The 21,760-nt window shown below is 37.5% G+C and overlaps 1 long non-coding RNA gene and 2 pseudogenes across 2 annotated transcripts; 1 reads left to right on the top strand and 2 right to left on the bottom strand.

The window, feature by feature from the left end:
• Window positions 1-553: 553 nt before the first annotated feature.
• On the bottom strand, window positions 554-1,237 carry LOC146956425 (secreted RxLR effector protein 161 pseudogene; annotated as a pseudogene).
• A 5,804-nt stretch (window positions 1,238-7,041) lies between these two features.
• Window positions 7,042-9,676, top strand: LOC146956424 (uncharacterized). The gene is made up of 2 exons (XR_015015947.1): window positions 7,042-7,549; window positions 9,423-9,676. It is a non-coding gene; the product is annotated as an uncharacterized LOC146956424 (long non-coding RNA).
• Window positions 9,677-15,608: 5,932 nt separating this feature from the next.
• On the bottom strand, window positions 15,609-17,441 carry LOC146956423 (cytochrome P450 94A2 pseudogene; annotated as a pseudogene). The gene has a single exon (XR_015020157.1). The product of XR_015020157.1 is annotated as a cytochrome P450 94A2 pseudogene (transcript).
• Between the last annotated feature and the right edge of the window lie 4,319 nt (window positions 17,442-21,760).

Below are 21,760 nucleotides of genomic sequence, written 5' to 3'. Positions count from 1 at the left end.
AATTTTAACATTTTTGTCAATTGAATTATGACTTGTAAACAAATGATTTTATGTTTTATCAATTGAAATTTTAAGAGAAATGGTAACATGTGTCATAAGGACATTTGAGACAATCCCTAATGATGGGGTCTCAAATTTTGAAGACTGGGTACCTATTACATTGGGGAGAATTTTTTTGAGGTCTTATAAGAAACAATGTCTCACTTAAGAGTTAAGACCTGTTGGGGTATAACAGTGTTGAATGTGAAATTGGTGAAGGTTTCTTGTGATGAAGAAAACAGAAAAATAACAGAAACTGTTTTAGGGTTAGGGTTTGAGAGAGAAGAATAGAAAAGATAATAGAATTGTGAAAAAACTGATATTATTCATGAGGGTTACAATGTTTATATATACAAGAGTAACCTTGTGTTACTTGCTTATCAAGTAACTAACAAACTGTAACTAAATCTAGCTAAACATAAGGAAATCTGTTATTACTTAATCACCAAGTAACAAAAACCCTAACATGTGGGAAAGCATACAATAGTTTTGAATTACACACCAATACTCCTCCTTAATTCAAACTATCAAAGCAAAACACACCCAGCTCTCTTCTAAGCTTCAGAAACTGGGCTCTTTTCACAGGTTTGGTGAAGATGTCAGCAACTTGATTAAGTGTTGAGCAGTATTCAACATTGATCTTGCATCTGTTCACTTGGTCCCTCAAGTAGTGGAACCTGGTTTCTATGTGTTTGCTTTTACCATGTGCAATAGGGTTTTTAGCTAGATTTATTGCAGACTTGTTGTCAATCAGAAGCTTGATAGGTTGCTGAATGTTGATCATCAGATCCTCCAAAACATTCCTCAACCAGTTTGCTTGACAAGCTGCTGCAGAGCCTGCAACATATTCTGCCTCACAGCTAGAGAGAGCCACTATTGACTGCTTCTTTGAGGTCCATGATACAGGTGCTCCCTGAAACATGAATACAAAACCTGTAGTGCTCCTCCTATCTATCTTATCCCCACACCAGTCTGCATCAGAGTAGCCTGCCATGCTGAGCTGCTCAGTTTCATGTGCATCAGGGAATAAGATTCCATACTGCAAAGTACCATTTATGTATCTTAGAATCTTCTTAGCTGCTAAGAAATGAGTTTTACTAGGGTTACTCATAAACCTACTGACAATTCCAACTGCATAGCTTATGTCTGGCCTGCTTTGACATAAGTATCTCAGTGAACCAATGAGACTTCTGAACATAGTTGGATCAACAACTTCATCATCTTCTATGACTTCACTTCTAAGGGTGAGACTAATTTTCAATATTATTAAGGGTATAATTCCATAGGATGAATTTAGCATGATTAGGTTAAGTTTTGGTGAGAATTGAGAATTAGGTTTAGGATCAATTTTGATGAATGAATCAAGAACAGATGTTAGATTGATGCAAAATTAGTGTACAGACCTTAGATATGACTTAAGATGATAATTAGATGCTATTTGGATGAAGGAATCATGAATATAGGTGAAAAGTTGTGATTTTTAGGTTTCTGGCCGTACTGACATTCATCGCTCGCATCTGCGAGCAAGAACACTCGCAACGGCGAGCTAGAACCCAGAGCTCGCATCTGCGAGCAATGCAACTCGCAACTGCGAGTGACCTGTAAGCTCGCAACTGCGAGCAGAATAACTCGCCACTGCGAGTAAGGACTTAGGAACCCAGAATGCACGCTTTGCTCGCCATTGCGAGCAGAGTTACTCGCCATTGCGAGCTAGGCTGTTAGTTACCCAAAATTGTCCCGATGCGATCCCTTCGCACGTGTAGTCTTGAGTTGACCTTAGAAGTAAGAAAGAGAGTTGTTTAGGACACTTTCAGAAGCTCCAGAAGTCTGTCCAGGTGACTGAGATTAGTAGTGATGTTGCATGAGTGATATTATGATGCTTTATGATAATTATGTTGATGTAAATCATTCCTTAGATGACGTTAATGCATTCAAGTGTCATTATATGATGTATCTTGCTGCTGTTTTCTGCTGTTGACTATTAATGTCTTGAAGCTGCATGAGTCGGTTTATGTTGTCAGAATGTAAGAAGTTGTCAATGATTATGAGTTGTCTAGCTGTCCACGATGTTGTCTAAGTTGTTGGAAGGTTGAGTCCATTGCATACTCATTAAAGTTGGGGGCTTTAGGCCCGGCAGCCTTTGTGCTCATTAAAGTTTGGGGCTTTAGGCCCGGCAACCTTTGTGCTCATTAAAGTTGGGGGCTTTAGGCCCGGCAGCCTTTGTGCTCATTAAAGTTGGGGGCTTTAGGCCCGGCAGCCTTTGTGCTCACACGTTGAAGAGCCATTATGCTCATTTTGTTGTTGATTGGTACCACATGCATTTGCATATCAAGAAGTTCATGATGTTTAAGTTGTCAAGTTGCTGTTGAGTTGATAGAGTTGCATGGTCAAAGAAGAGTTGTGTTGCTAAGTTGTTGTTGAGTTGATAGAGTTGCATGGTCAAAGATGAGTTGTGTCGTCAAGTTAAGTGTTAAGTTGATTATGATTTGTGATGAAAATTAGTAATGGTATTTGATGATTGTATTTGTTATGAAATGAAAAATATGCTAATTGTTGATATGTTATTAATGTTTAAGTTGTTAAATGCATTTTATTGGATTATATTCTTAATGTATTGATTATGAAATCTCACCCCTTCTGCGTATATGTTGCCTCGACCGTGGGTAATGTGCAGGTAATAAAGATTAGAGGCGTTCATGAGTGGACTCTCAGTTGGTGTCTAGGTGCTCTGATATGTAACGGGATGGGGGCTTGCTTTTACTTCTATTCCTTATGTGTTTCTTTTATGAACTAATTTATGAGAATTTCCAATAAGGCCTGCGTGCCAAGACTTTTAAATGTTGAACTATTTTCCGCTGCAACAGTTTAAGATTTTTCATGATGTTAATTTTGAAGGATAATTATTTTTATCTGTTTTGAGATGTTAAAGTAGTGTGTGGCATTCCGTTATGAATTAAATACTCTGATTTTAAATGAAATTTTTATGTTGGGAAAACGGGGTGTTACAATTGGTATCAGAGCAGGTCGGTCCGTCCGGCCAAGTAGTGAGTCGAGTTATGTCTTTAGGAGTTGGAATACCACTATTATGATATTCTAAATGTTGTGTGTTGTGTAGAGAAGAGACCTGGAGGCTGCGAATCTTATTTGCTATAAGAGGACTAGAATGGCTGGAAGAAATGATGCTGCGATTGCTGCTGCTTTGGAAGCTGTAGCCCAAGCTGTGGGACAACATCCAAATGCTGGTGCTGGTGCGAATGCTGATTTGAGAATGTTGGAGACCTTTCTGAGAAATCATCCTCCTACCTTCAAAGGAAGGTACGACCCTGATGGAGCACAGACGTGGCTCAAGGAGGTTGAGAGAATTTTCAAAGTTATGCAATGTACTGATGATCAGAAGGTGCGTTTTGGAACGCATATGCTGGCTGAGGAAGCTGATGACTGGTGGGTGAGCCTCCAACCTACCCTAGAGCAGGATGATGCAGTTATTACTTGGGCTGTGTTTAAGAGAGAGTTCCTAAACAGATATTTTCCTGAGGATGTTCGCGGGAGAAAAGAGATCGAGTTCCTTGAGCTGAAGCAAGGAAACATGTCGGTGACAGAGTATGCAGCAAAGTTTGTGGAGCTGGCTCAGTTCTATCCACACTACACTGGGGACAATGCTGAGTTCTCTAAATGTATCAAGTTCGAGAATGGTTTGCGTGCTGATATTAAGCGAGCCATTGGTTACCAACAGATCCGTGACTTTTCTGCTTTGGTGAGCAGATGCAGGATTTATGAAGATGACAGCAAAGCTCATTATAAGATTATGAGTGAGAAGAGGGGTAAGGGCCAACAAAGTCGCCCAAAGCCTTACAGTGCTCCTGCTGACAAAGGAAAAGGAAGAGCTAATGATGAGAGGAGGTCAAATAAGAAGGATGCTGGTGCTGAGGTTGTTTGTTACACTTGTGGCGAGAAAGGCCATAAGAGTAATGCTTGTACTAAGGATATTAAACGGTGCTTTCGTTGTGGCAGTAAAGGACATACACTTGCAGAGTGTAAGCATGCAGACATTGTGTGTTTTAACTGCAAAGAAGAGGGTCATATTGGGTCTCAGTGTACGAATCCGAAGAAGACTCAGACTAGAGGGAAAGTGTTTGCTTTGACTGGTACTCAGACTGAAAATGAGGATCGTTTGATCAGAGGTACTTGTTATATTAACAATACTCCTTTAGTTGCTATTATTGATACTGGTGCTACACATTGTTTTGTTGCTTTTGATTGTGCTTCTAAGTTGGGTCTTGCTGTGTCTGATATGAGTGGAGAAATGGTCGTCGAAACTCCAGCTAAGGGTTCGGTGACTACTTCTCTTGTTTGTTTACGATGTCCTTTGTCTATGTTTGATCGTGATTTTGAGATTGATTTAGTTTGTCTGCCTCTGAGTGGAATGGATGTAATTCTTGGTATGAACTGGTTAGAGTACAACCATGTTCTCATTAATTGTTTTAGTAAGTCGGTGCGTTTCTCTTCTGCTGAAGAGGAAAGTGGAGCAGAATTTTTGTCTACTAAGCAGCTGAAGCAATTAGAACGCGACGGGATCTTGATGTTTTCCTTGATGGCATCCTTATCTTTGGAGAATCAAGCAGTGATTGATAAGTTGCAGGTGGTGTGTGATTTTCCTGAAGTTTTCCCTGATGAAATCCCTGATGTACCACCGGAGAGAGAAGTTGAATTTTCTATTGACCTTGTTCCGGGAACGAAGCCTGTGTCTATGACACCTTATCGTATGTCAGCTTCTGAGTTGGCTGAGTTGAAGAAACAGTTGGAGGAATTGCTAGATAAGAAGTTCATTAGACCGAGTGTTTCACCTTGGGGAGCGCCGGTATTGTTGGTTAAGAAGAAAGATGGAAGTATGAGGTTGTGCATTGATTATCGACAACTGAATAAAGTAACTATAAAGAATAGATATCCACTTCCTAGAATTGATGATTTGATGGACCAGCTGGTGGGTGCACGTGTGTTCAGCAAGATTGATTTAAGGTCGGGTTATCATCAGATTAAAGTAAAAGATGAAGACATGCAGAAGACGGCCTTTAGGACGCGATATGGTCATTATGAATATAAGGTGATGCCTTTTGGTGTGAGTAATGCGCCTGGCGTGTTTATGGAGTATATGAATCGCATTTTCCATGCATTTTTGGATCGCTTTGTGGTTGTGTTCATCGATGATATTTTGATTTACTCTAAGACAGAAGAAGAACATGCAGAACATTTGAAAATCGTTTTGCAAGTGCTGAAAGAGAAGAAGTTGTATGCTAAATTGTCTAAGTGTGAATTCTGGTTGAACGAGGTAAGTTTTCTGGGCCATGTTATTTCTGGTAGTGGTATTGCAGTCGATCCATCTAAAGTTGAAGCAGTATCACAATGGGAGACTCCTAAGTCAGTTACAGAGATTAGAAGCTTTTTGGGTTTGGCAGGATACTATCGAAGATTTATAGAAGGATTTTCTAAGTTGGCACTTCCGTTAACTCAGTTGACGTGTAAAAGTAAAACCTTTGTGTGGGATGTTCATTGTGAGAACAGTTTTAATGAATTGAAGAAACGTTTGACGACGGCTCCAGTTTTGATTTTGCCAAAACCTGATGAACCTTTTGCGGTGTATTGTGATGCGTCCAAATTGGGTTTAGGCGGTGTGCTTATGCAAGATGGTAAAGTTGTCGCTTATGCATCAAGACTGTTGAGAACTCATGAACGAAACTATCCTACTCATGACCTTGAATTAGCTGCAGTCGTATTTGTCCTTAAGATTTGGAGACACTACTTGTATGGTTCGAGATTCGAGGTGTTTAGTGATCACAAGAGCTTGAAGTATTTGTTTGATCAGAAAGAATTGAATATGCGACAGCGACGGTGGCTCGAATTGTTGAAGGATTATGACTTTAGTTTGAATTACCATCCGGGTAAAGCTAATGTTGTTGCGGATGCCTTAAGTAGGAAGAGTTTACATATGTCTGCTATGATGGTGAAGGAATTTGAATTACTTGAACAGTTTAGAGATATGAGCTTAGTTTGTGAAATGTCGTCTCGGAGCGTTAAGTTAGGAATGCTGAAAATTGATAACGATTTCTTGAAAAGTATTAGAGATGCACAGAAGGTTGATGTTAAGTTTGTGGACTTGTTGGTTGCTAGTAATCAAACTGAAGATGGTGACTTTAAAGTCGATGATCAAGGTGTGTTGAGGTTCCGAGGTAGGATTTGTATTCCAGACAATGATGAGATAAAAAGGATGATTCTGGAAGAGAGTCATAGGAGTAGCTTGAGCATTCATCCGGGAGCTACAAAGATGTATCATGATTTAAAGAAGCTGTTTTGGTGGTCAGGATTGAAACGTGATGTGGCACAATTTGTGTACTCTTGTTTGATTTGTCAGAAGTCGAAGGTAGAGCATCAGAAACCTGCTGGGTTGATGACACCGTTAGATGTACCAGAATGGAAATGGGATAGTATATCCATGGATTTTGTGACGAGTTTGCCAAATACTCCTAAAGGGAATGACACAATTTGGGTGATTGTTGACAGATTGACGAAGTCGGCACATTTCCTTCCGATTAATATTAGTTTTCCTGTGGCTCAGTTGGCAGATATTTATATTCGAGACATTGTGAAGCTGCATGGTGTTCCTTCGAGCATTGTGTCAGATAGAGACCCACGATTTACTTCTAGATTTTGGAAGAGTTTGCAAGAGGCTTTAGGCTCTAAGTTGAGATTGAGTTCGGCTTATCATCCTCAGACAGATGGTCAGTCGGAAAGAACAATTCAGTCACTCGAAGACTTGTTGAGAGTTTGTGTACTTGAGCAAGGTGGAACTTGGGATAGTCATCTTCCGTTGATAGAGTTCACTTATAATAACAGCTATCATTCAAGTATTGGGATGACACCTTTCAAGGCTTTGTATGGTCGGAGGTGTAGGACTCCGTTGTGTTGGTTTGAGACCGGTGAGAAATTGTTCAACAGACTACTGAGAAGGTGAAAATGATTCAAGAGAAGATGAAAGCGTCGCAGAGTCGACAGAAGAGTTACCATGATAAGCGTAAGAAAGACCTTGAGTTTCAAGAGGGAGACCATGTGTTCTTGAGAGTTACCCCAACGACCGGTGTTGGTCGTGCATTGAAGTCAAAGAAGTTGACTCCAAAGTTTATTGGTCCTTATCAGATATCTGAGAGAATTGGCACGGTGGCTTATAGAGTTGGCTTACCACCGCATTTATCGAATTTGCACGATGTGTTTCATGTGTCGCAGCTGAGGAAGTATGTTCCAGACCCGTCCCATGTGATTCAGAGTGATGACGTGCAAGTTAGAGACAACCTTACGGTGGAGACTTTACCTTTGAGGATTGATGATCGCAAAATGAAGACGTTGAGAGGCAAAGAAATACCTCTAGTGAGAGTTGTTTGGAGCGGCACTACTGGTGAAAGCTTGACGTGGGAGCTGGAGAGTAAGATGATGGAGTCTTACCCAGAGTTGTTTGCTTGAGGTAAATTTTCGAGGACGAAAATTCTATAAGTTGGGGAGAGTTGTAACGCCCGTCTTAATTATTTACTTAATTTAATGAGGATTTATATATTTATTTATATGATTATTTATATGATTTAAGAATTTAAATAGTTTGCATGATTTATAGATAAATTATGTGATTTTCTAGAATGACGTGAAGTATATTGATGTTGTGAAGTTGTTATGTTGGTGTGACTTATTTTATTATTAAATAAAATAAGATATGAGAAATAAAATAAAAATATTAAAGATTTGGCTGCGTGGTGAGATGAATAATTAGTAGTGAGAAGAGTAAAAAGGAGAGATAAACAGACAGACATAAGTTAGGAAAAGTAGTACGTACGTTTTTGGAGAAAAAGGGAGAAAAGTCAGAAAGAGAGAAGAACCAAAGGAGGGCTGCGATTCTGCTATTATCAGGTAAGGGTGAGACTAATTTTCAATATTATTAAGGGTATAATTCCATAGGATGAATTTAGCATGATTAGGTTAAGTTTTGGTGAGAATTGAGAATTAGGTTTAGGATCAATTTTGATGAATGAATCAAGAACAGATGTTAGATTGATGCAAAATTAGTGTACAGACCTTAGATATGACTTAAGATGATAATTAGATGCTATTTGGATGAAGGAATCATGAATATAGGTGAAAAGTTGTGATTTTTAGGTTTCTGGCCGTACTGACATTCATCGCTCGCATCTGCGAGCAAGAACACTCGCAACGGCGAGCTAGAACCCAGAGCTCGCATCTGCGAGCAATGCAACTCGCAACTGCGAGTGACCTGTAAGCTCGCAACTGCGAGCAGAATAACTCGCCACTGCGAGTAAGGACTTAGGAACCCATAATGCACGCTTTGCTCGCCATTGCGAGCAGAGTTACTCGCCATTGCGAGCTAGGCTGTTAGTTACCCAAAATTGTCCCGATGCGATCCCTTCGCACGTGTAGTCTTGAGTTGACCTTAGAAGTAAGAAAGAGAGTTGTTTAGGACACTTTCAGAAGCTCCAGAAGGCTGTCCAGGTGACTGAGATTAGTAGTGATGTTGCATGAGTGATATTATGATGCTTTATGATAATTATGTTGATGTAAATCATTCCTTAGATGACGTTAATGCATTCAAGTGTCATTATATGATGTATCTTGCTGCTGTTTTCTGCTGTTGACTATTAATGTCTTGAAGCTGCATGAGTCGGTTTATGTTGTCAGAATGTAAGAAGTTGTCAATGATTATGAGTTGTCTAGCTGTCCACGATGTTGTCTAAGTTGTTGGAAGGTTGAGTCCATTGCATACTCATTAAAGTTGGGGGCTTTAGGCCCGGCAGCCTTTGTGCTCATTAAAGTTGGGGGCTTTAGGCCCGGCAGCCTTTGTGCTCATTAAAGTTGGGGGCTTTAGGCCCGGCAGCCTTTGTGCTCATTAAAGTTGGGGGCTTTAGGCCCGGCAGCCTTTGTGCTCACACGTTGAAGAGCCATTATGCTCATTTTGTTGTTGATTGGTACCACATGCATTTGCATATCAAGAAGTTCATGATGTTTAAGTTGTCAAGTTGCTGTTGAGTTGATAGAGTTGCATGGTCAAAGAAGAGTTGTGTTGCTAAGTTGTTGTTGAGTTGATAGAGTTGCATGGTCAAAGATGAGTTGTGTCGTCAAGTTAAGTGTTAAGTTGATTATGATTTGTGATGAAAATTAGTAATGGTATTTGATGATTGTATTTGTTATGAAATGAAAAATATGCTAATTGTTGATATGTTATTAATGTTTAAGTTGTTAAATGCATTTTATTGGATTATATTCTTAATGTATTGATTATGAAATCTCACCCCTTCTGCGTATATGTTGCCTCGACCGTGGGTAATGTGCAGGTAATAAAGATTAGAGGCGTTCATGAGTGGACTCTCAGTTGGTGTCTAGGTGCTCTGATACGTAACGGGATGGGGGCTTGCTTTTACTTCTATTCCTTACGTGTTTCTTTTATGAACTAATTTATGAGAATTTCCAATAAGGCCTGCGTGCCAAGACTTTTAAATGTTGAACTATTTTCCGCTGCAACAGTTTAAGATTTTTCATGATGTTGATTTTGAAGGATAATTATTTTTATCTGTTTTGAGATGTTAAAGTAGTGTGTGGCATTCCGTTATGAATTAAATACTCTGATTTTAAATGAAATTTTTATGTTGGGAAAACGGGGTGTTACAGATTTCACATCCAGGTGATATAGAGGCCATGCTTTACTGGTTGCTACTGCTATCACCAACCTGATAGTTTCATGCCTAGCAACTGGTGAAAACACTTCAGTGTAATCAAGACCCTCCTTCTGTAGAAAACCTCTAGCTACAAGTCTGGCCTTGTGCTTTACCACTTTGCCTTCAGGGTTCAATTTTAGCTTGAAAACCCATTTAACATCTATTGCCTTATTTCCATCAGGCAGCTTGACCAAATCCCATGTCTGATTCTTCTCAATAGAATTCAGTTCATCCTGCATAGCTTCTTTCCAGTTTTCATCACTCAAAGCAGCTTTATAATGTACAGGTTCAATGTCTGCAAACATTGCAAAATGTACCAGTTCTCCATCTGGATTCACTTCATCATCACCAGTTACTTCACAGTCCTGTAGCCTTCTTGGGATTTGTCTGTTTCTCTTTGGTCTAACTGTAGTGGTTGGCTCCTCATCAGGTACTTCTTCAATTACAACTTCTTCATCTGTAATGAGTTCATCAGGGTCCTTGTTACCTTCAATGACAACTTGCTTCTCAGATACACTGCATTTGTTTGAATTCCAATCCCAGAATTCATCCTCAAACACTTTCACATCTCTACTTATCACAATTTTCTTAGAGTGTGGCTCAAGTAACCTGTATGCTCCAGTGTTATGATATCCAACCAATATCATTGCTTCACTTTTATCCTCTAACTTCTTCCTTCTAGAGTCAGGGACATACTTATAACAGATTGAACCAAAAACCTTCAAGTGACTGATTGATGATTTTCTTCCTGACCAAATCTCTTCAGGTACCTTATCCTTCATCTTCTTAGTAGGACACTTGTTAAGAATATAAGTTGCAGTATTGACTGCTTCACCCCAGAACTCATGAGGAAGCTTCTTCTCCTTCAGCATACTTCTGGCCATATCAAGGAGACATCTGTTTCTCCTTTTAGCAAGTCCATTATGTTGAGGAGTGTAGGGAGCTGTGACTTCATGAATGATGCCCTGATTTGAGCAATAGGATTCAAAATCTCTAGAGGTATACTCACCACCTCCATCAGTTCTTAGGATCTTCAGCTTCATACCACTCTGATTTTCAACTAACACCTTGAACTTCTTAAAAACTTCTAGAGCTTCACTCTTAAGTTTTATCAGATATAACCACAACATCCTAGAATATTCATCCACAAATGTGATGAAATACCTATTTCCACTGTATGTAGGAGTTTCTATAGGTCCACATATATCTGAATGCACCACATTCAATACATGCTTTGCTCTCATCTTCAAATCAGACTTGAAAGCTGACCTAGAATGCTTTCCTACTAAACATATGCTGCATGACTTTTCAGGGATCTTCACACTTAGCTCCCCAATAACCATGTTCTTAGTTTTCAGTAAACATAGGCTCCTATAGTTCAAGTGTCCATACCTTCTATGCCAGAGTTCAGATTCTTCATCTTTCACTGAAGCTTTATAACAGATCTGCTCCTTATTCACTATGCTGGTTTTGAAGGTCCTGTTCTTTGTAAGCTTTGACTGCAGTATGAGCTTCTTCAATGGATTGTACAGCTTTAAGGTTTCATCCTCCATAGTTACTGAATAACCTTTCTCTATGAGCTGACCTACACTCATAAGATTGCACTTCATTCCAGGAACATAGAGTACCTCTTCTATCACTGCTCTTTTTCCATCACTTCCTTGTATGATCACATTTCCCATACCTTCAGCTTTCATACTTCTGCAATCTGCCAATCTCACACTGGTTTTCTTGCTATCATCAAATTCACCCAGCCATTCCTTCTTACCAGTCATGTGATTTGAGCACCCAGTATCAAGATACCAAGTATCTGATACTGCTTCTGACTCTTTGTCACTTGTAGTAGCCATTAACATGACTGTATCAACATCAGAAAGTGAATCTTCTTGGGCCACATTAGCTTCTTGCTCTTTGTTCTTTCCCTTTCTATCTTTGTTGAACCAGCATTCAGAAGCATAATGCCCATATTTTTCACAAAAATAACATTGTACCTTTCTTTTATCTTTCTTCCCTTGATTCTTTGAGGAACATTCAGCTCCATTCTTAGAAGATTCAGGTTTATCACCTTGTTGTCAACGCATTGATGAATGTAGAACAGAGCCTTGCAATCTTTCTTCTTGCTTCTCTGTGTGTGTTCCTCTGAACATCAGTGGGATTTTTTGGAAGTGGCTCGAAACCATTGCTAACAATTTCAAGAACATCTTGAAACCCAAAAATCACTTTCATCTGCTTAACCCATCTATCCCAATTCTTCTTTCCATCAAGAACTGGCAAATGCACAACGATGTTTCCATTGGAATTCATGGTTGATCTTCTTCTTGGATCGAACTATGCTCTAGATACCAATTGTTGGGGTATAACAGTGTTGAATGTGAAGTTGGTGAAGGTTTCTTGTGATGAAGAAAACAAAAAAATAACAGAAACTGTTTTAGGGTTAGGGTTTGAGAGAGAAGAATAGAAAAGATAATAGAATTGTGAAAAACTGATATTATTCATGAGGGTTACAATGTTTATATATACAAGAGTAACCTTGTGTTACTTGCTTATCAAGTAACTAACAAACTGTAACTAAATCTAGCTAAACATAAGGAAATCTGTTATTACTTAATCACCAAGTAACAAAAACCCTAACATGTGGGAAAGCATACAATAGTTTTGAATTACACACCAGTAAGACCTCAATTTTAAGAAGGACCAACACTTTTTTAATATTAATTTTTTTTAAATGTAATGAGTTCTATTTAAGAAAAGGGTCTTGCTAACAAATGTCGGACACTTGTTAAGGATTCAAAAATAGAAACAATTAGTAAATTTTATGTAGAACAAGTTACTTTTCAAAGTTTTAATGTGTTGAATGCATCATTATCAAGACAAAGTTTCTTATTTAAACTTCTTAACAAGTGCCCTCAGGGCACTTTTTAGCATTTTCCTTAAAAAAATTTGTGTGACATGTTGGGTTGGAGGGATTGGATGCTTATTAGGTATTACTATTAAAAAATTATAAATGAGTGATGTGTACATGTGAGACCTATTTAAGTACCAAAAAATAAGTGTCTCCATTGTTGATGCTCTGATAAGAAGTTTAAAGTATAAATTTTATCTTGAGATTTGTGTATTCAACCTATTGAAACATAAAAAAACAACCTTTTCTACATAAAAATTATTAATTATTTCCATTTTGTAATCTTTAACAAAGTGCATTTGTTAGCAAGACTCAAATTTAAATTGGTAACAGACCTTCTAAAAAAATGGTGACATATCATGCTTGAATTTAATTCATATAAGTGTAACCATCAAATTATTAAAATGACAATCAATCTCCAAGTGATTCCCTCTGTTTAAGCATAGTCCTTAGCAACCAATCTTGCATTAAATCGCTAAATTGTCCCATTTGATTCTCCTATGATCTTGTAAACCTATCTGCTGCCAGTAGGTTTCACATTCGGAGGCAAGCCTATCTCCTATGATTTTGTGCTCCAAGGGAATGGTAACTTTGTTGATTTGCTGGAGTAAGTTGGGAAAAAGAATTTGCAAATCTTCAGGAATTATCCATTAAGAGTTCACAATATAATCATTAACAATAGATGTGAAGTTATGATGAATCTGATGAGGAATGTTGCACAAATCCACTAAAGGAGCATCAGTCCAATCATAAAGCCAAAAATTGATTCTCTTCCCATCACCCAAAAGCTCGGAAGAGTTATAAATAATATGATTGGAAAGTGATTTGAGACCATTTGGTGTTGAAGAAAAAATATGGTAACTTATGACCTTTTTACCTCTCAAAACTCTACTTCTAAGAAAAATAGCCAGTGATTCTCAGAGTGAAGCTCCCAACATAATATCAAACTAGAGGCTTCATTTAGGTTTTTAATTGACCTTATTCCCAATCATCCTTCTAAAATTGGAGTGCAAATAGTTTTCGAAGAAACTGTTACAAATTTCCTAGTGTCAAGGTCCCCACTCCAGATAAAGTTTCTCATATATCTCTCCGACTCAATCAACTTTATAGGCTATGAATAAACAATGAAAGAATATATTAGCATACTTTGAATAACACTTTTGAAAAGTTGTAGTCTAGGTAAAGGATAGCAAAGAAGCCTTCCAAGATACCAGCTTGGATTTAATCTTGTCCACTATAGGCTGGAAGTAACATGCTTTGGACTTTCCTTTAAATATAGGCACTCCAAGATAGATAAATGGCAGAGTACCAACATTAAACCTAGCATATTTGCTATTTGATGCATTCTTTCTTGAGACATTGAACCAACATAGAAAATGGACTTCTGAGGACAAATAACCTGGCCTTAGTTTTGAGCATATTTTTGAAAGAATTGTGATAGGATTTGAACATTCAAAGATGTTCCTTTGCAGAAAAGCATAACATCTCTAGAGCAAGCAAGTAGCCTTCATGTTTTCCATTATGGATATTGATTGCTTAGCTGAATGCAAAATAGTATGAATCCAGTTACAAAATAGGTTGTTAAAGACAAATACTTTCGACATTATATTAGCAAAAAGCTCCAGTCAATAATATCAAATGCTTTTGCTATGCCAATTTCGATAGCTAGATTTCCACCATAAGACTTGTTACGCAACATGTTTATGGCTTCTGAAGTAAGACAAATGTAATCCTTGATTTGTCTCCCTTTCATGAATCTTCTTTGATCTTTTGATATAATATCAGGTAAAATTTGAGCTAACCTATAAGCAACAATTTTGTAAATGATCTTGTACTTGAAATTTTCCATAGCAATAGGTATAAACTGACTGACAGTATCTGCATTTGAAATTTTGGGAATAAGAACACAATATTTGCATTCATATTTGGCATCATCCAGTTAGATGTAAATAATTCAAGCATAACATCAATAACATCTTCATTGATTATTTATCTCCCATAATGTCTGAAAGAAAAATGCACCAAAACCATCCAGGAGCCCCATCTCTACTCATTGAGAACACTGCATTCTTTATTTCTTCTATGGAAGGTATATGTGTTAGCAAATGATTTGTAGTACCATTTACTAAAGATGGAATGACCTCTTCAATGAGCCCATATTGTCATGCACATCATTGCTAATAAGAATAACCGAACAGACAAGAGACAAAGAACATAAAATTTAGTCATGTGACATGCTAGTAACACTTCTAACAAAATTGTGTATTTAGAATAATTATGTGTTTTTCTTATGGTTATAGTGTGTTGTTAATACCCCTATAAAATGAAGAGCCGTGCTATATATCGCGAGGAATTACGCTCGCGAATTTCACGAATGGAAAATTGTGTTATATACTTACTTAAATTTCCAATAATAACTTGGTTAGATTTATATTAAAATAAATAAAAAGGTGTTGGGCTGTTGGCTGATCAGTAGGTGCTACTTTATTTAAAAAAATAAAAATATAAGTTAAACGGTTCACCGCCACCACGTGTATTGCAACTAAACTTAACATAGCATGTGGCAATTCCACCCAAAGATCTGCAACTGCAAGCAATGAGATTTTGAACCCCCACCATGCCACAGTCGGGACTCAGCTGTACGACGACGGAGATGGATTGAAGTCTCTGCAATATAGTGTGTCTAGTACTGACTGATCGGTGCAGTTGGTGTGTGCAGCTGAGAGAAGTCATAAGCTGAGAGCTGAATGGTAAATGTAGAGCAGGGAGGAAAGGATATCGTAAACCGATGTTACGTAAAGAGTACCTTGAGAAAAGCATAAGCATTCGCGAACTATTCGTGATGAAAGCTGTCGCTATACTTAGCATTTTCCTAAAATGAATGAATGAATGAATGATGATGATGATGATGATGATAATTCCTCATTACGATCATTTAGTACCCACACACCAACATCTGATTCAAATTAAAAGATTTCCATATTTTTTTAATTTTCATTAATGACTAATAATAAAAATAATTATTTCAAAATTATAATTTTATCCTTAATTGAGACAAGAAAAGGAAAATTTCAAAATTATCCTACACGTCCTTGCATTTCTTTTGGGTGCAATGTACCACCTTACATTATATTGTAAAATCAGATTTATTCATGTGTGTACATGCGCTTCTCGATCTTTACTGGAAAGCCACCTTTCATTATTGAAGTAAGGTGTGAATCAAACTCTGGTTCAACCCCTTCATCCATCGCTGGAAGCACCCTAAACTCCCTCATAATGCCAACAACCAACCTCTTCATCTGTAAGAACGCCATTTCTTTCCCTAAACACACCCTCGGCCCAGCTTGAAAAACCGGATAAGTATAAGGATCCATTCCAACAAAGCTCCATTTTCCATCGTCAGCTCGACTCAACCACCTCTCAGGTCGAAACTCAGCCCAATCGGATCCCCATATTTTCTCAGACCTTCCCATAGCATATACATGATACGCAACTATCCACCCTTTCTTCACTAATGTTCCATCTGGCAAAACATCATCGTAGGCTGCTTCCTTGGCATCCACCGGAACTGGAGGATACAATCTCATACTCTCGCATAACGATGCATGAGTGTAAACCATATCCTTCACCTCATCGTAACTAACTATCATTGATTTTCTAGTAATCTCTTTAAGAATCTCATTCTCTACATGACTATGCTTAGAGATTAACCAAAAGAACCACGTGAGTGCAGCTGAAGTTGTATCTCTCCCAGCAAGAATAAAGCTTATCACAATATCAACTACAAAAGATTCATCTGAATGACCAGAACTTAAAAATCGCGACAAAATATCCACCGATTCCAAGGTTGTCTTTTCTTCAAGCTCTTTTTTCTTTTCCCTAACAATTTTTGTGGCAAGTCCTCTTACTTCAGCGACGGCATCTTTCAACCGTCGCTCGGTTCCAATGTTTAGGAATTTTTTCACTTTCCATAGAAATGGAATAGCAGCGTTTATCCTCTCGCTGCTGATTCGTGTGCTGTCGTCAAAAGCTTTCACAAACGCAATTTCTGGAAGAGAAGGGAGGAGATACTCCGGATCAAATCCAAACGCGATTATGCAAATATTATCAAAAGTAAAACGTTGGAGAATATCTTGAAAATCAGGGAGGATCATTTGGTTTTTGGAAGCTTCATGGAGAATAGGAAGCAGACGATCGTTAAGTTCAACATCCACTACCGTTTCAACGAATTTACGGAGGGATTTAGTGTTGAATACATGGCTGGAGATTTGTCGTTGAACCTTCCAACTTTCACCGTCGGTGTTGAAGATACCGTTACCTAGAAACTCGAAGAGGGATCGATGAAATGTAGGACCTTTGTTGTAGCAAGGGAAGTTGGTTTTGAGAATATGTTGGACTACGGCGGGGTTAGCCGTGATGACTGAGCAGGAGCCGAAGGGGCGGTGGAGGACAAAGGTGGAAGAAGGTATAGTTTGAAGGATGTCAGAAATCCATTGTATGAGACGGTGAAAGTTGGCTGCAATGGGAAACACAGAACCAATGATAGGGTAAGAGTTGGGGATTTTGGAGGGTGTTTTGGATCGTTTTTTTGTGGCTAAGAATAAGAACGAAACGAGAGTTGCAGAGAAAAGTAATAAAGAAACCAATGTTTCGGATTCCATTTGGTACGTAAGATACAATTCACTTTGGTTGCTATCACATTGCAATTGCGCTATATGTAATAGATAAATCGGTGTCATTCATGACGATCTCTTTACTTGGTAAAAGTCTATTTTCCACTCAAAGTCAAAAATGATTATTTCCAGAAAAAGTAAAAAATGACTGTTCTTTTTTTTTTTTTTGGTCGAGAAAAATGACTATGTTCTCCCCTAAAAAAAAAATACTATGTTCAATGAACATAATGGGTGTTTTTCTAGAAGATCGTTTTCAAGTATATTCAATCAAATCATTTTTATTAAATGTGATATATTATTTTTGGTACAAATGTTATATATTTTTTTTAAAGGGTCTTGTTAACCGTGCCCCGGGGCACTGGTTAAGGAAGCCAAAAGAGAAAATTTTAAATAAAAAAATATACTTTTTCAGCTTTTAATGCACTGATTACACATCTCTCAATGCAAATCCTACTATATTTGACCCTTAACCAGTGCCCCGGGGGCACTGGTTAACATTTTCCTTTTATAAATGTACATAAAAACAACATTAACATCTTAGCTCGTCAACAATTCTTTCTAAATCTGGTTATTGTTCCCAACGCTGGATTCGTCATCGGTGATGGGAAGCAATGTTGTCATATCCGTGTGGTTGTCGCTATACTAGTTGAGTCTGCATTCTTCAATGCATAGTTTCATTTTGAGTGGATCGAGCAAATGTAATAGAATATATTATGAATATTACAATGTATCTCTCATTAGGGTTCCTTTATTCTAGATGAAATAGTGTTGTATGAAATTTCATGAAAGTTTTCAATCTAAATACATTATTAGTTTTAGGGTTATTAAGGTTTTAGAGTTTGAACAATTATACCCTATTTGATTAATAGAAAAATGAAGTGTTTGATACTTTCAACATATTCGAACTCATGGTTGATAAACATAAAAATCGTATATATCTGATATGTGTTGAATATTACTAGACCAAAAAGAAATTGAAATGAAACATCTTTATTAATATATTTTTTAAAAAATGACAACTGCTATATACATTACATTAAGAGAAATACGCTTGTAATCTATGAAGTTCATATACTTGATATGATACGTATATAATACGACAATGATACGGAAAATTTTCAAAATTCAAGATGCTTTACAACCGATATACTTTAATAAAAAATAAATTTAAAATTAAGTATCTTTTGAAGCAAATGAACTTGTAACACTTTCTTCTCCTAGCGACTTTTTTTTTGTCCAACAAAGACAAGGGGGGATGAAATAGAGCATAAGCGACATAGAAATACGAAGATGAAAGAGAGTAAGAGATAAACTTTCAGAAAAAGATGAAATAGAGTAAGAGAATTGAATAAACTAAGAGAGAAATAGGAAAAACAGAGAGAGAATACGAAATTTGCCCGTTGAGGAGGAAGAAGACAACCAGCGAGTATTTCGACGGCGGTCAACCGAGTGGACTATGACCACTTTTGAAGAAAACCAAAACCCTGATTTTCGGATATGGAAAGGTGAAACGCGTAGTTCGTGTGGTGTGAAAAGAGAAAGAAGAAAACTAAGATTCGAACTCCAGACCTTGCATATATTACGCATTGTCCTTACCAACTGAGCTAAGCTCACGGGGACAATGTTTTTTTTCTTTAAGAATAAAAAGAAATTAGAAAAATCACGCATCCCACGCATATTAGTTCCCACCGTCGTATCCCTCGCATATTTAAAACGTATTGGACCAACTCCATGTTTGTAACCAATGAAAACACGCTTGCGAGCCCGATGATCAAACAGACACCCCCACCCACCCACCCACCCCCCAAGAAAGAACGCTAGCTAGTGCAGGTACTTTGACAATGACAATATTTTAACAAATTACATGTGAGATGTAATCTATATAAAGGATTGTGAGCCTATCATAATTCTAAAATATACTCTCTGTTTCAAATTACAAATTATTTAGGCCATTCTAAATTATTTTACAAATTTGTCTTTCATTAATAGTATAAGAAAGATAAATTCAAGAATTGAAAAAAAAAGAGTAATAAATACTTAAGGGTATAATAGGAAAAATAACATTAATGTTTAAAACGACTTATAATTTGAGATAATTTTTTCTCCAAAACGACTTAAAATTTTGAACGGAAGGAGTACCAACAAATCTTATTATAATCAAATCTTATAGCCTCACTGCAACTAAGAAGATTCTCAGGCATTGATAAGTGTCAAAGAAGTGTTAAATTCATGTTATATTTAAGCACTTTTTGTTGCTTGCTTTGCAAGTTATTGAAGGAAAAGCCGAGAGATAAGCGTTAAATGCCTTATTACGCATTACTTATCTTACTCTACCCTTTTATGCAGGAATTTATCCCAAGACACTGAGCAAAGAAGAAAAATCATGAAAAAGTGCAAAATCGCAGAAGCTGAAACAGGGAGCAGTGCTCACTCGCATCCAACTCGCAATGGCGAGCATCAATTGCGAGCAGAAATAGAGAGCTCCATCATTGCTCGCACTCAACTCGCAATGGCGAGTAGCAAATGCGAGTAACTCGCAATTGAGAGTTCATTAACTCGCAGTGGCGAGTTAGGGCGGTCTAGCCCCCCAGAGGTGACGTGGCAACATCTTAGTGGTGAAGAAACATCAGCTCGCAGTTGCGAGTGCAGTTACTCGCGAGGCGAGTTCAGGCAGAAGAGAAATTATTTAAATAGCCCACTTGCTATTCTTTGAAAATATATCCAGGGATCTTAGTTCTTCTTAGTTTTTCTCTTAGTTTTCAGATATAGATATTTTAGAGAGGAAATAGGGCTAGAGCATATAGAGTGAGAGTGATTAGAAGTTGGATTCTTCCTCCTTTGTTGAGACATCACAAGTTGTAATGAATTTTTCTCTTTCAATCCATTCTTGCAAGGCTTCCATGATGATGAGTAGCTAAATCTCCTTTGTTGGGATTAGAGGTACTTGATCTTGCTAACATGTAATCTTTTGATTTATAAATATATGGTTCTAGCATTTTTATTCAATATTGTTGTTATTCTTGCTCTTAATGCTTTCAAAGAGATTCAAGATGATTTGGACACGAACTCTTGAATCTAGACATAGAATAACAATCTATCTTAAGTTAATACTCTAGACATGGATGTTAATATTTGATAATCACTTATAATCTAGGACTTAATGCTTTTGGACATTTAATCGGTTGGGAAATCGTCGATTAGATTATCCGAACGGCTTTGTGATTGTTTAAATGTTTGGGAAATCAATGTTTAAACAATCCCTTAGAACTAACGATTTCATTTGGACACGAATGTTATTGTCGAGTGATTGTGATAATATTGTTTGAAAAGCTAGAAACCGTATATGATCATTAGGTTATGTGTAACGCTTGGTTAAGGAACTTTAGTCCTAACAAGTTTCACGCCTTATTAATCTCAACTTTTACTTTTGCAATTTAGTTTATCTAGTTACAATTGAAACAAACAAGTACTCTTAATACTTAGAATGATATTTAATGTTGAATGGTCTTTGATATCGCGCTAGTCCCTATGGAGACGATACACAATACTTATCTTGTTTGATGCAAAAATACTTCATCAGGCATATAAAGGAACTGTGAATTTAGGTTTGCTATTTCCTACTGAGAACAAAGAAACAAAAGCTGAACTGATAGGCTGTTCTGACTCATATTGGTGTGGAGATAGAAGTGATAGGAGAAACATTTCTGGTTATGTTTTCAAATTCAACAATATTGCAATCTCCTATGCTCTAAGAAGCAACCAGTCACAACATTATCCTTTTGTGAAGATGAGTATATTGCAGACACATATGCTGCTTGTCAATCAGTTTGGCTTGCTTCATTGATGAAAGAATTGAAGTGTGAAATAGAAAAACCACCGAAGTTGAAGATTGATTCAGATTCAATCGATTATTTGCATTCAACTTGAACAATTTTTGTGACAACAGACAGAATTCCTTCGTTCCCTTTCTCAAAGGCAATAGGAAGATATTGATCATTTCGAACAAAAAAGGGAATCTCGAGTACAAGCCAAGGAGAAATACTGCCATCTCAGGCATACCATCGACAAAGTTAGAGGAAATGATAGGTAGAAGGCGCTCTAAAAAATCTGATCTTTCAACTCTATCCCTTCTCCAGCTAACCATGTGAATTCCAAGCTCCCTATGAGCTTAGAGTCGCTAACGCAAAGAGGAAGAAAAGCTACTTCCATCATTCCAATAGTAATAAGGTAAACCGAACCCAAGTGAAGTTAAGCCGAGTCCTTTTCTTCTCCACTGCTTCGAAGCCGGAGGCAGACACGTGGGGTTCACTGGAAGGGAGAGTATGACATATCAGTTATCAATCTTGCAAAGATTCCTATTGCACATGGAAGAAGCAAGCATA

This window comes from Medicago sativa, chromosome 1, assembly GCF_051527215.1.
Source record: "Medicago sativa cultivar Bolivia chromosome 1, Bolivia_mono, whole genome shotgun sequence".
In the NCBI taxonomy this organism is placed as follows: Eukaryota; Viridiplantae; Streptophyta; class Magnoliopsida; order Fabales; family Fabaceae; genus Medicago; species Medicago sativa.
This window is presented reverse-complemented; position numbering and strand designations above follow the sequence as displayed.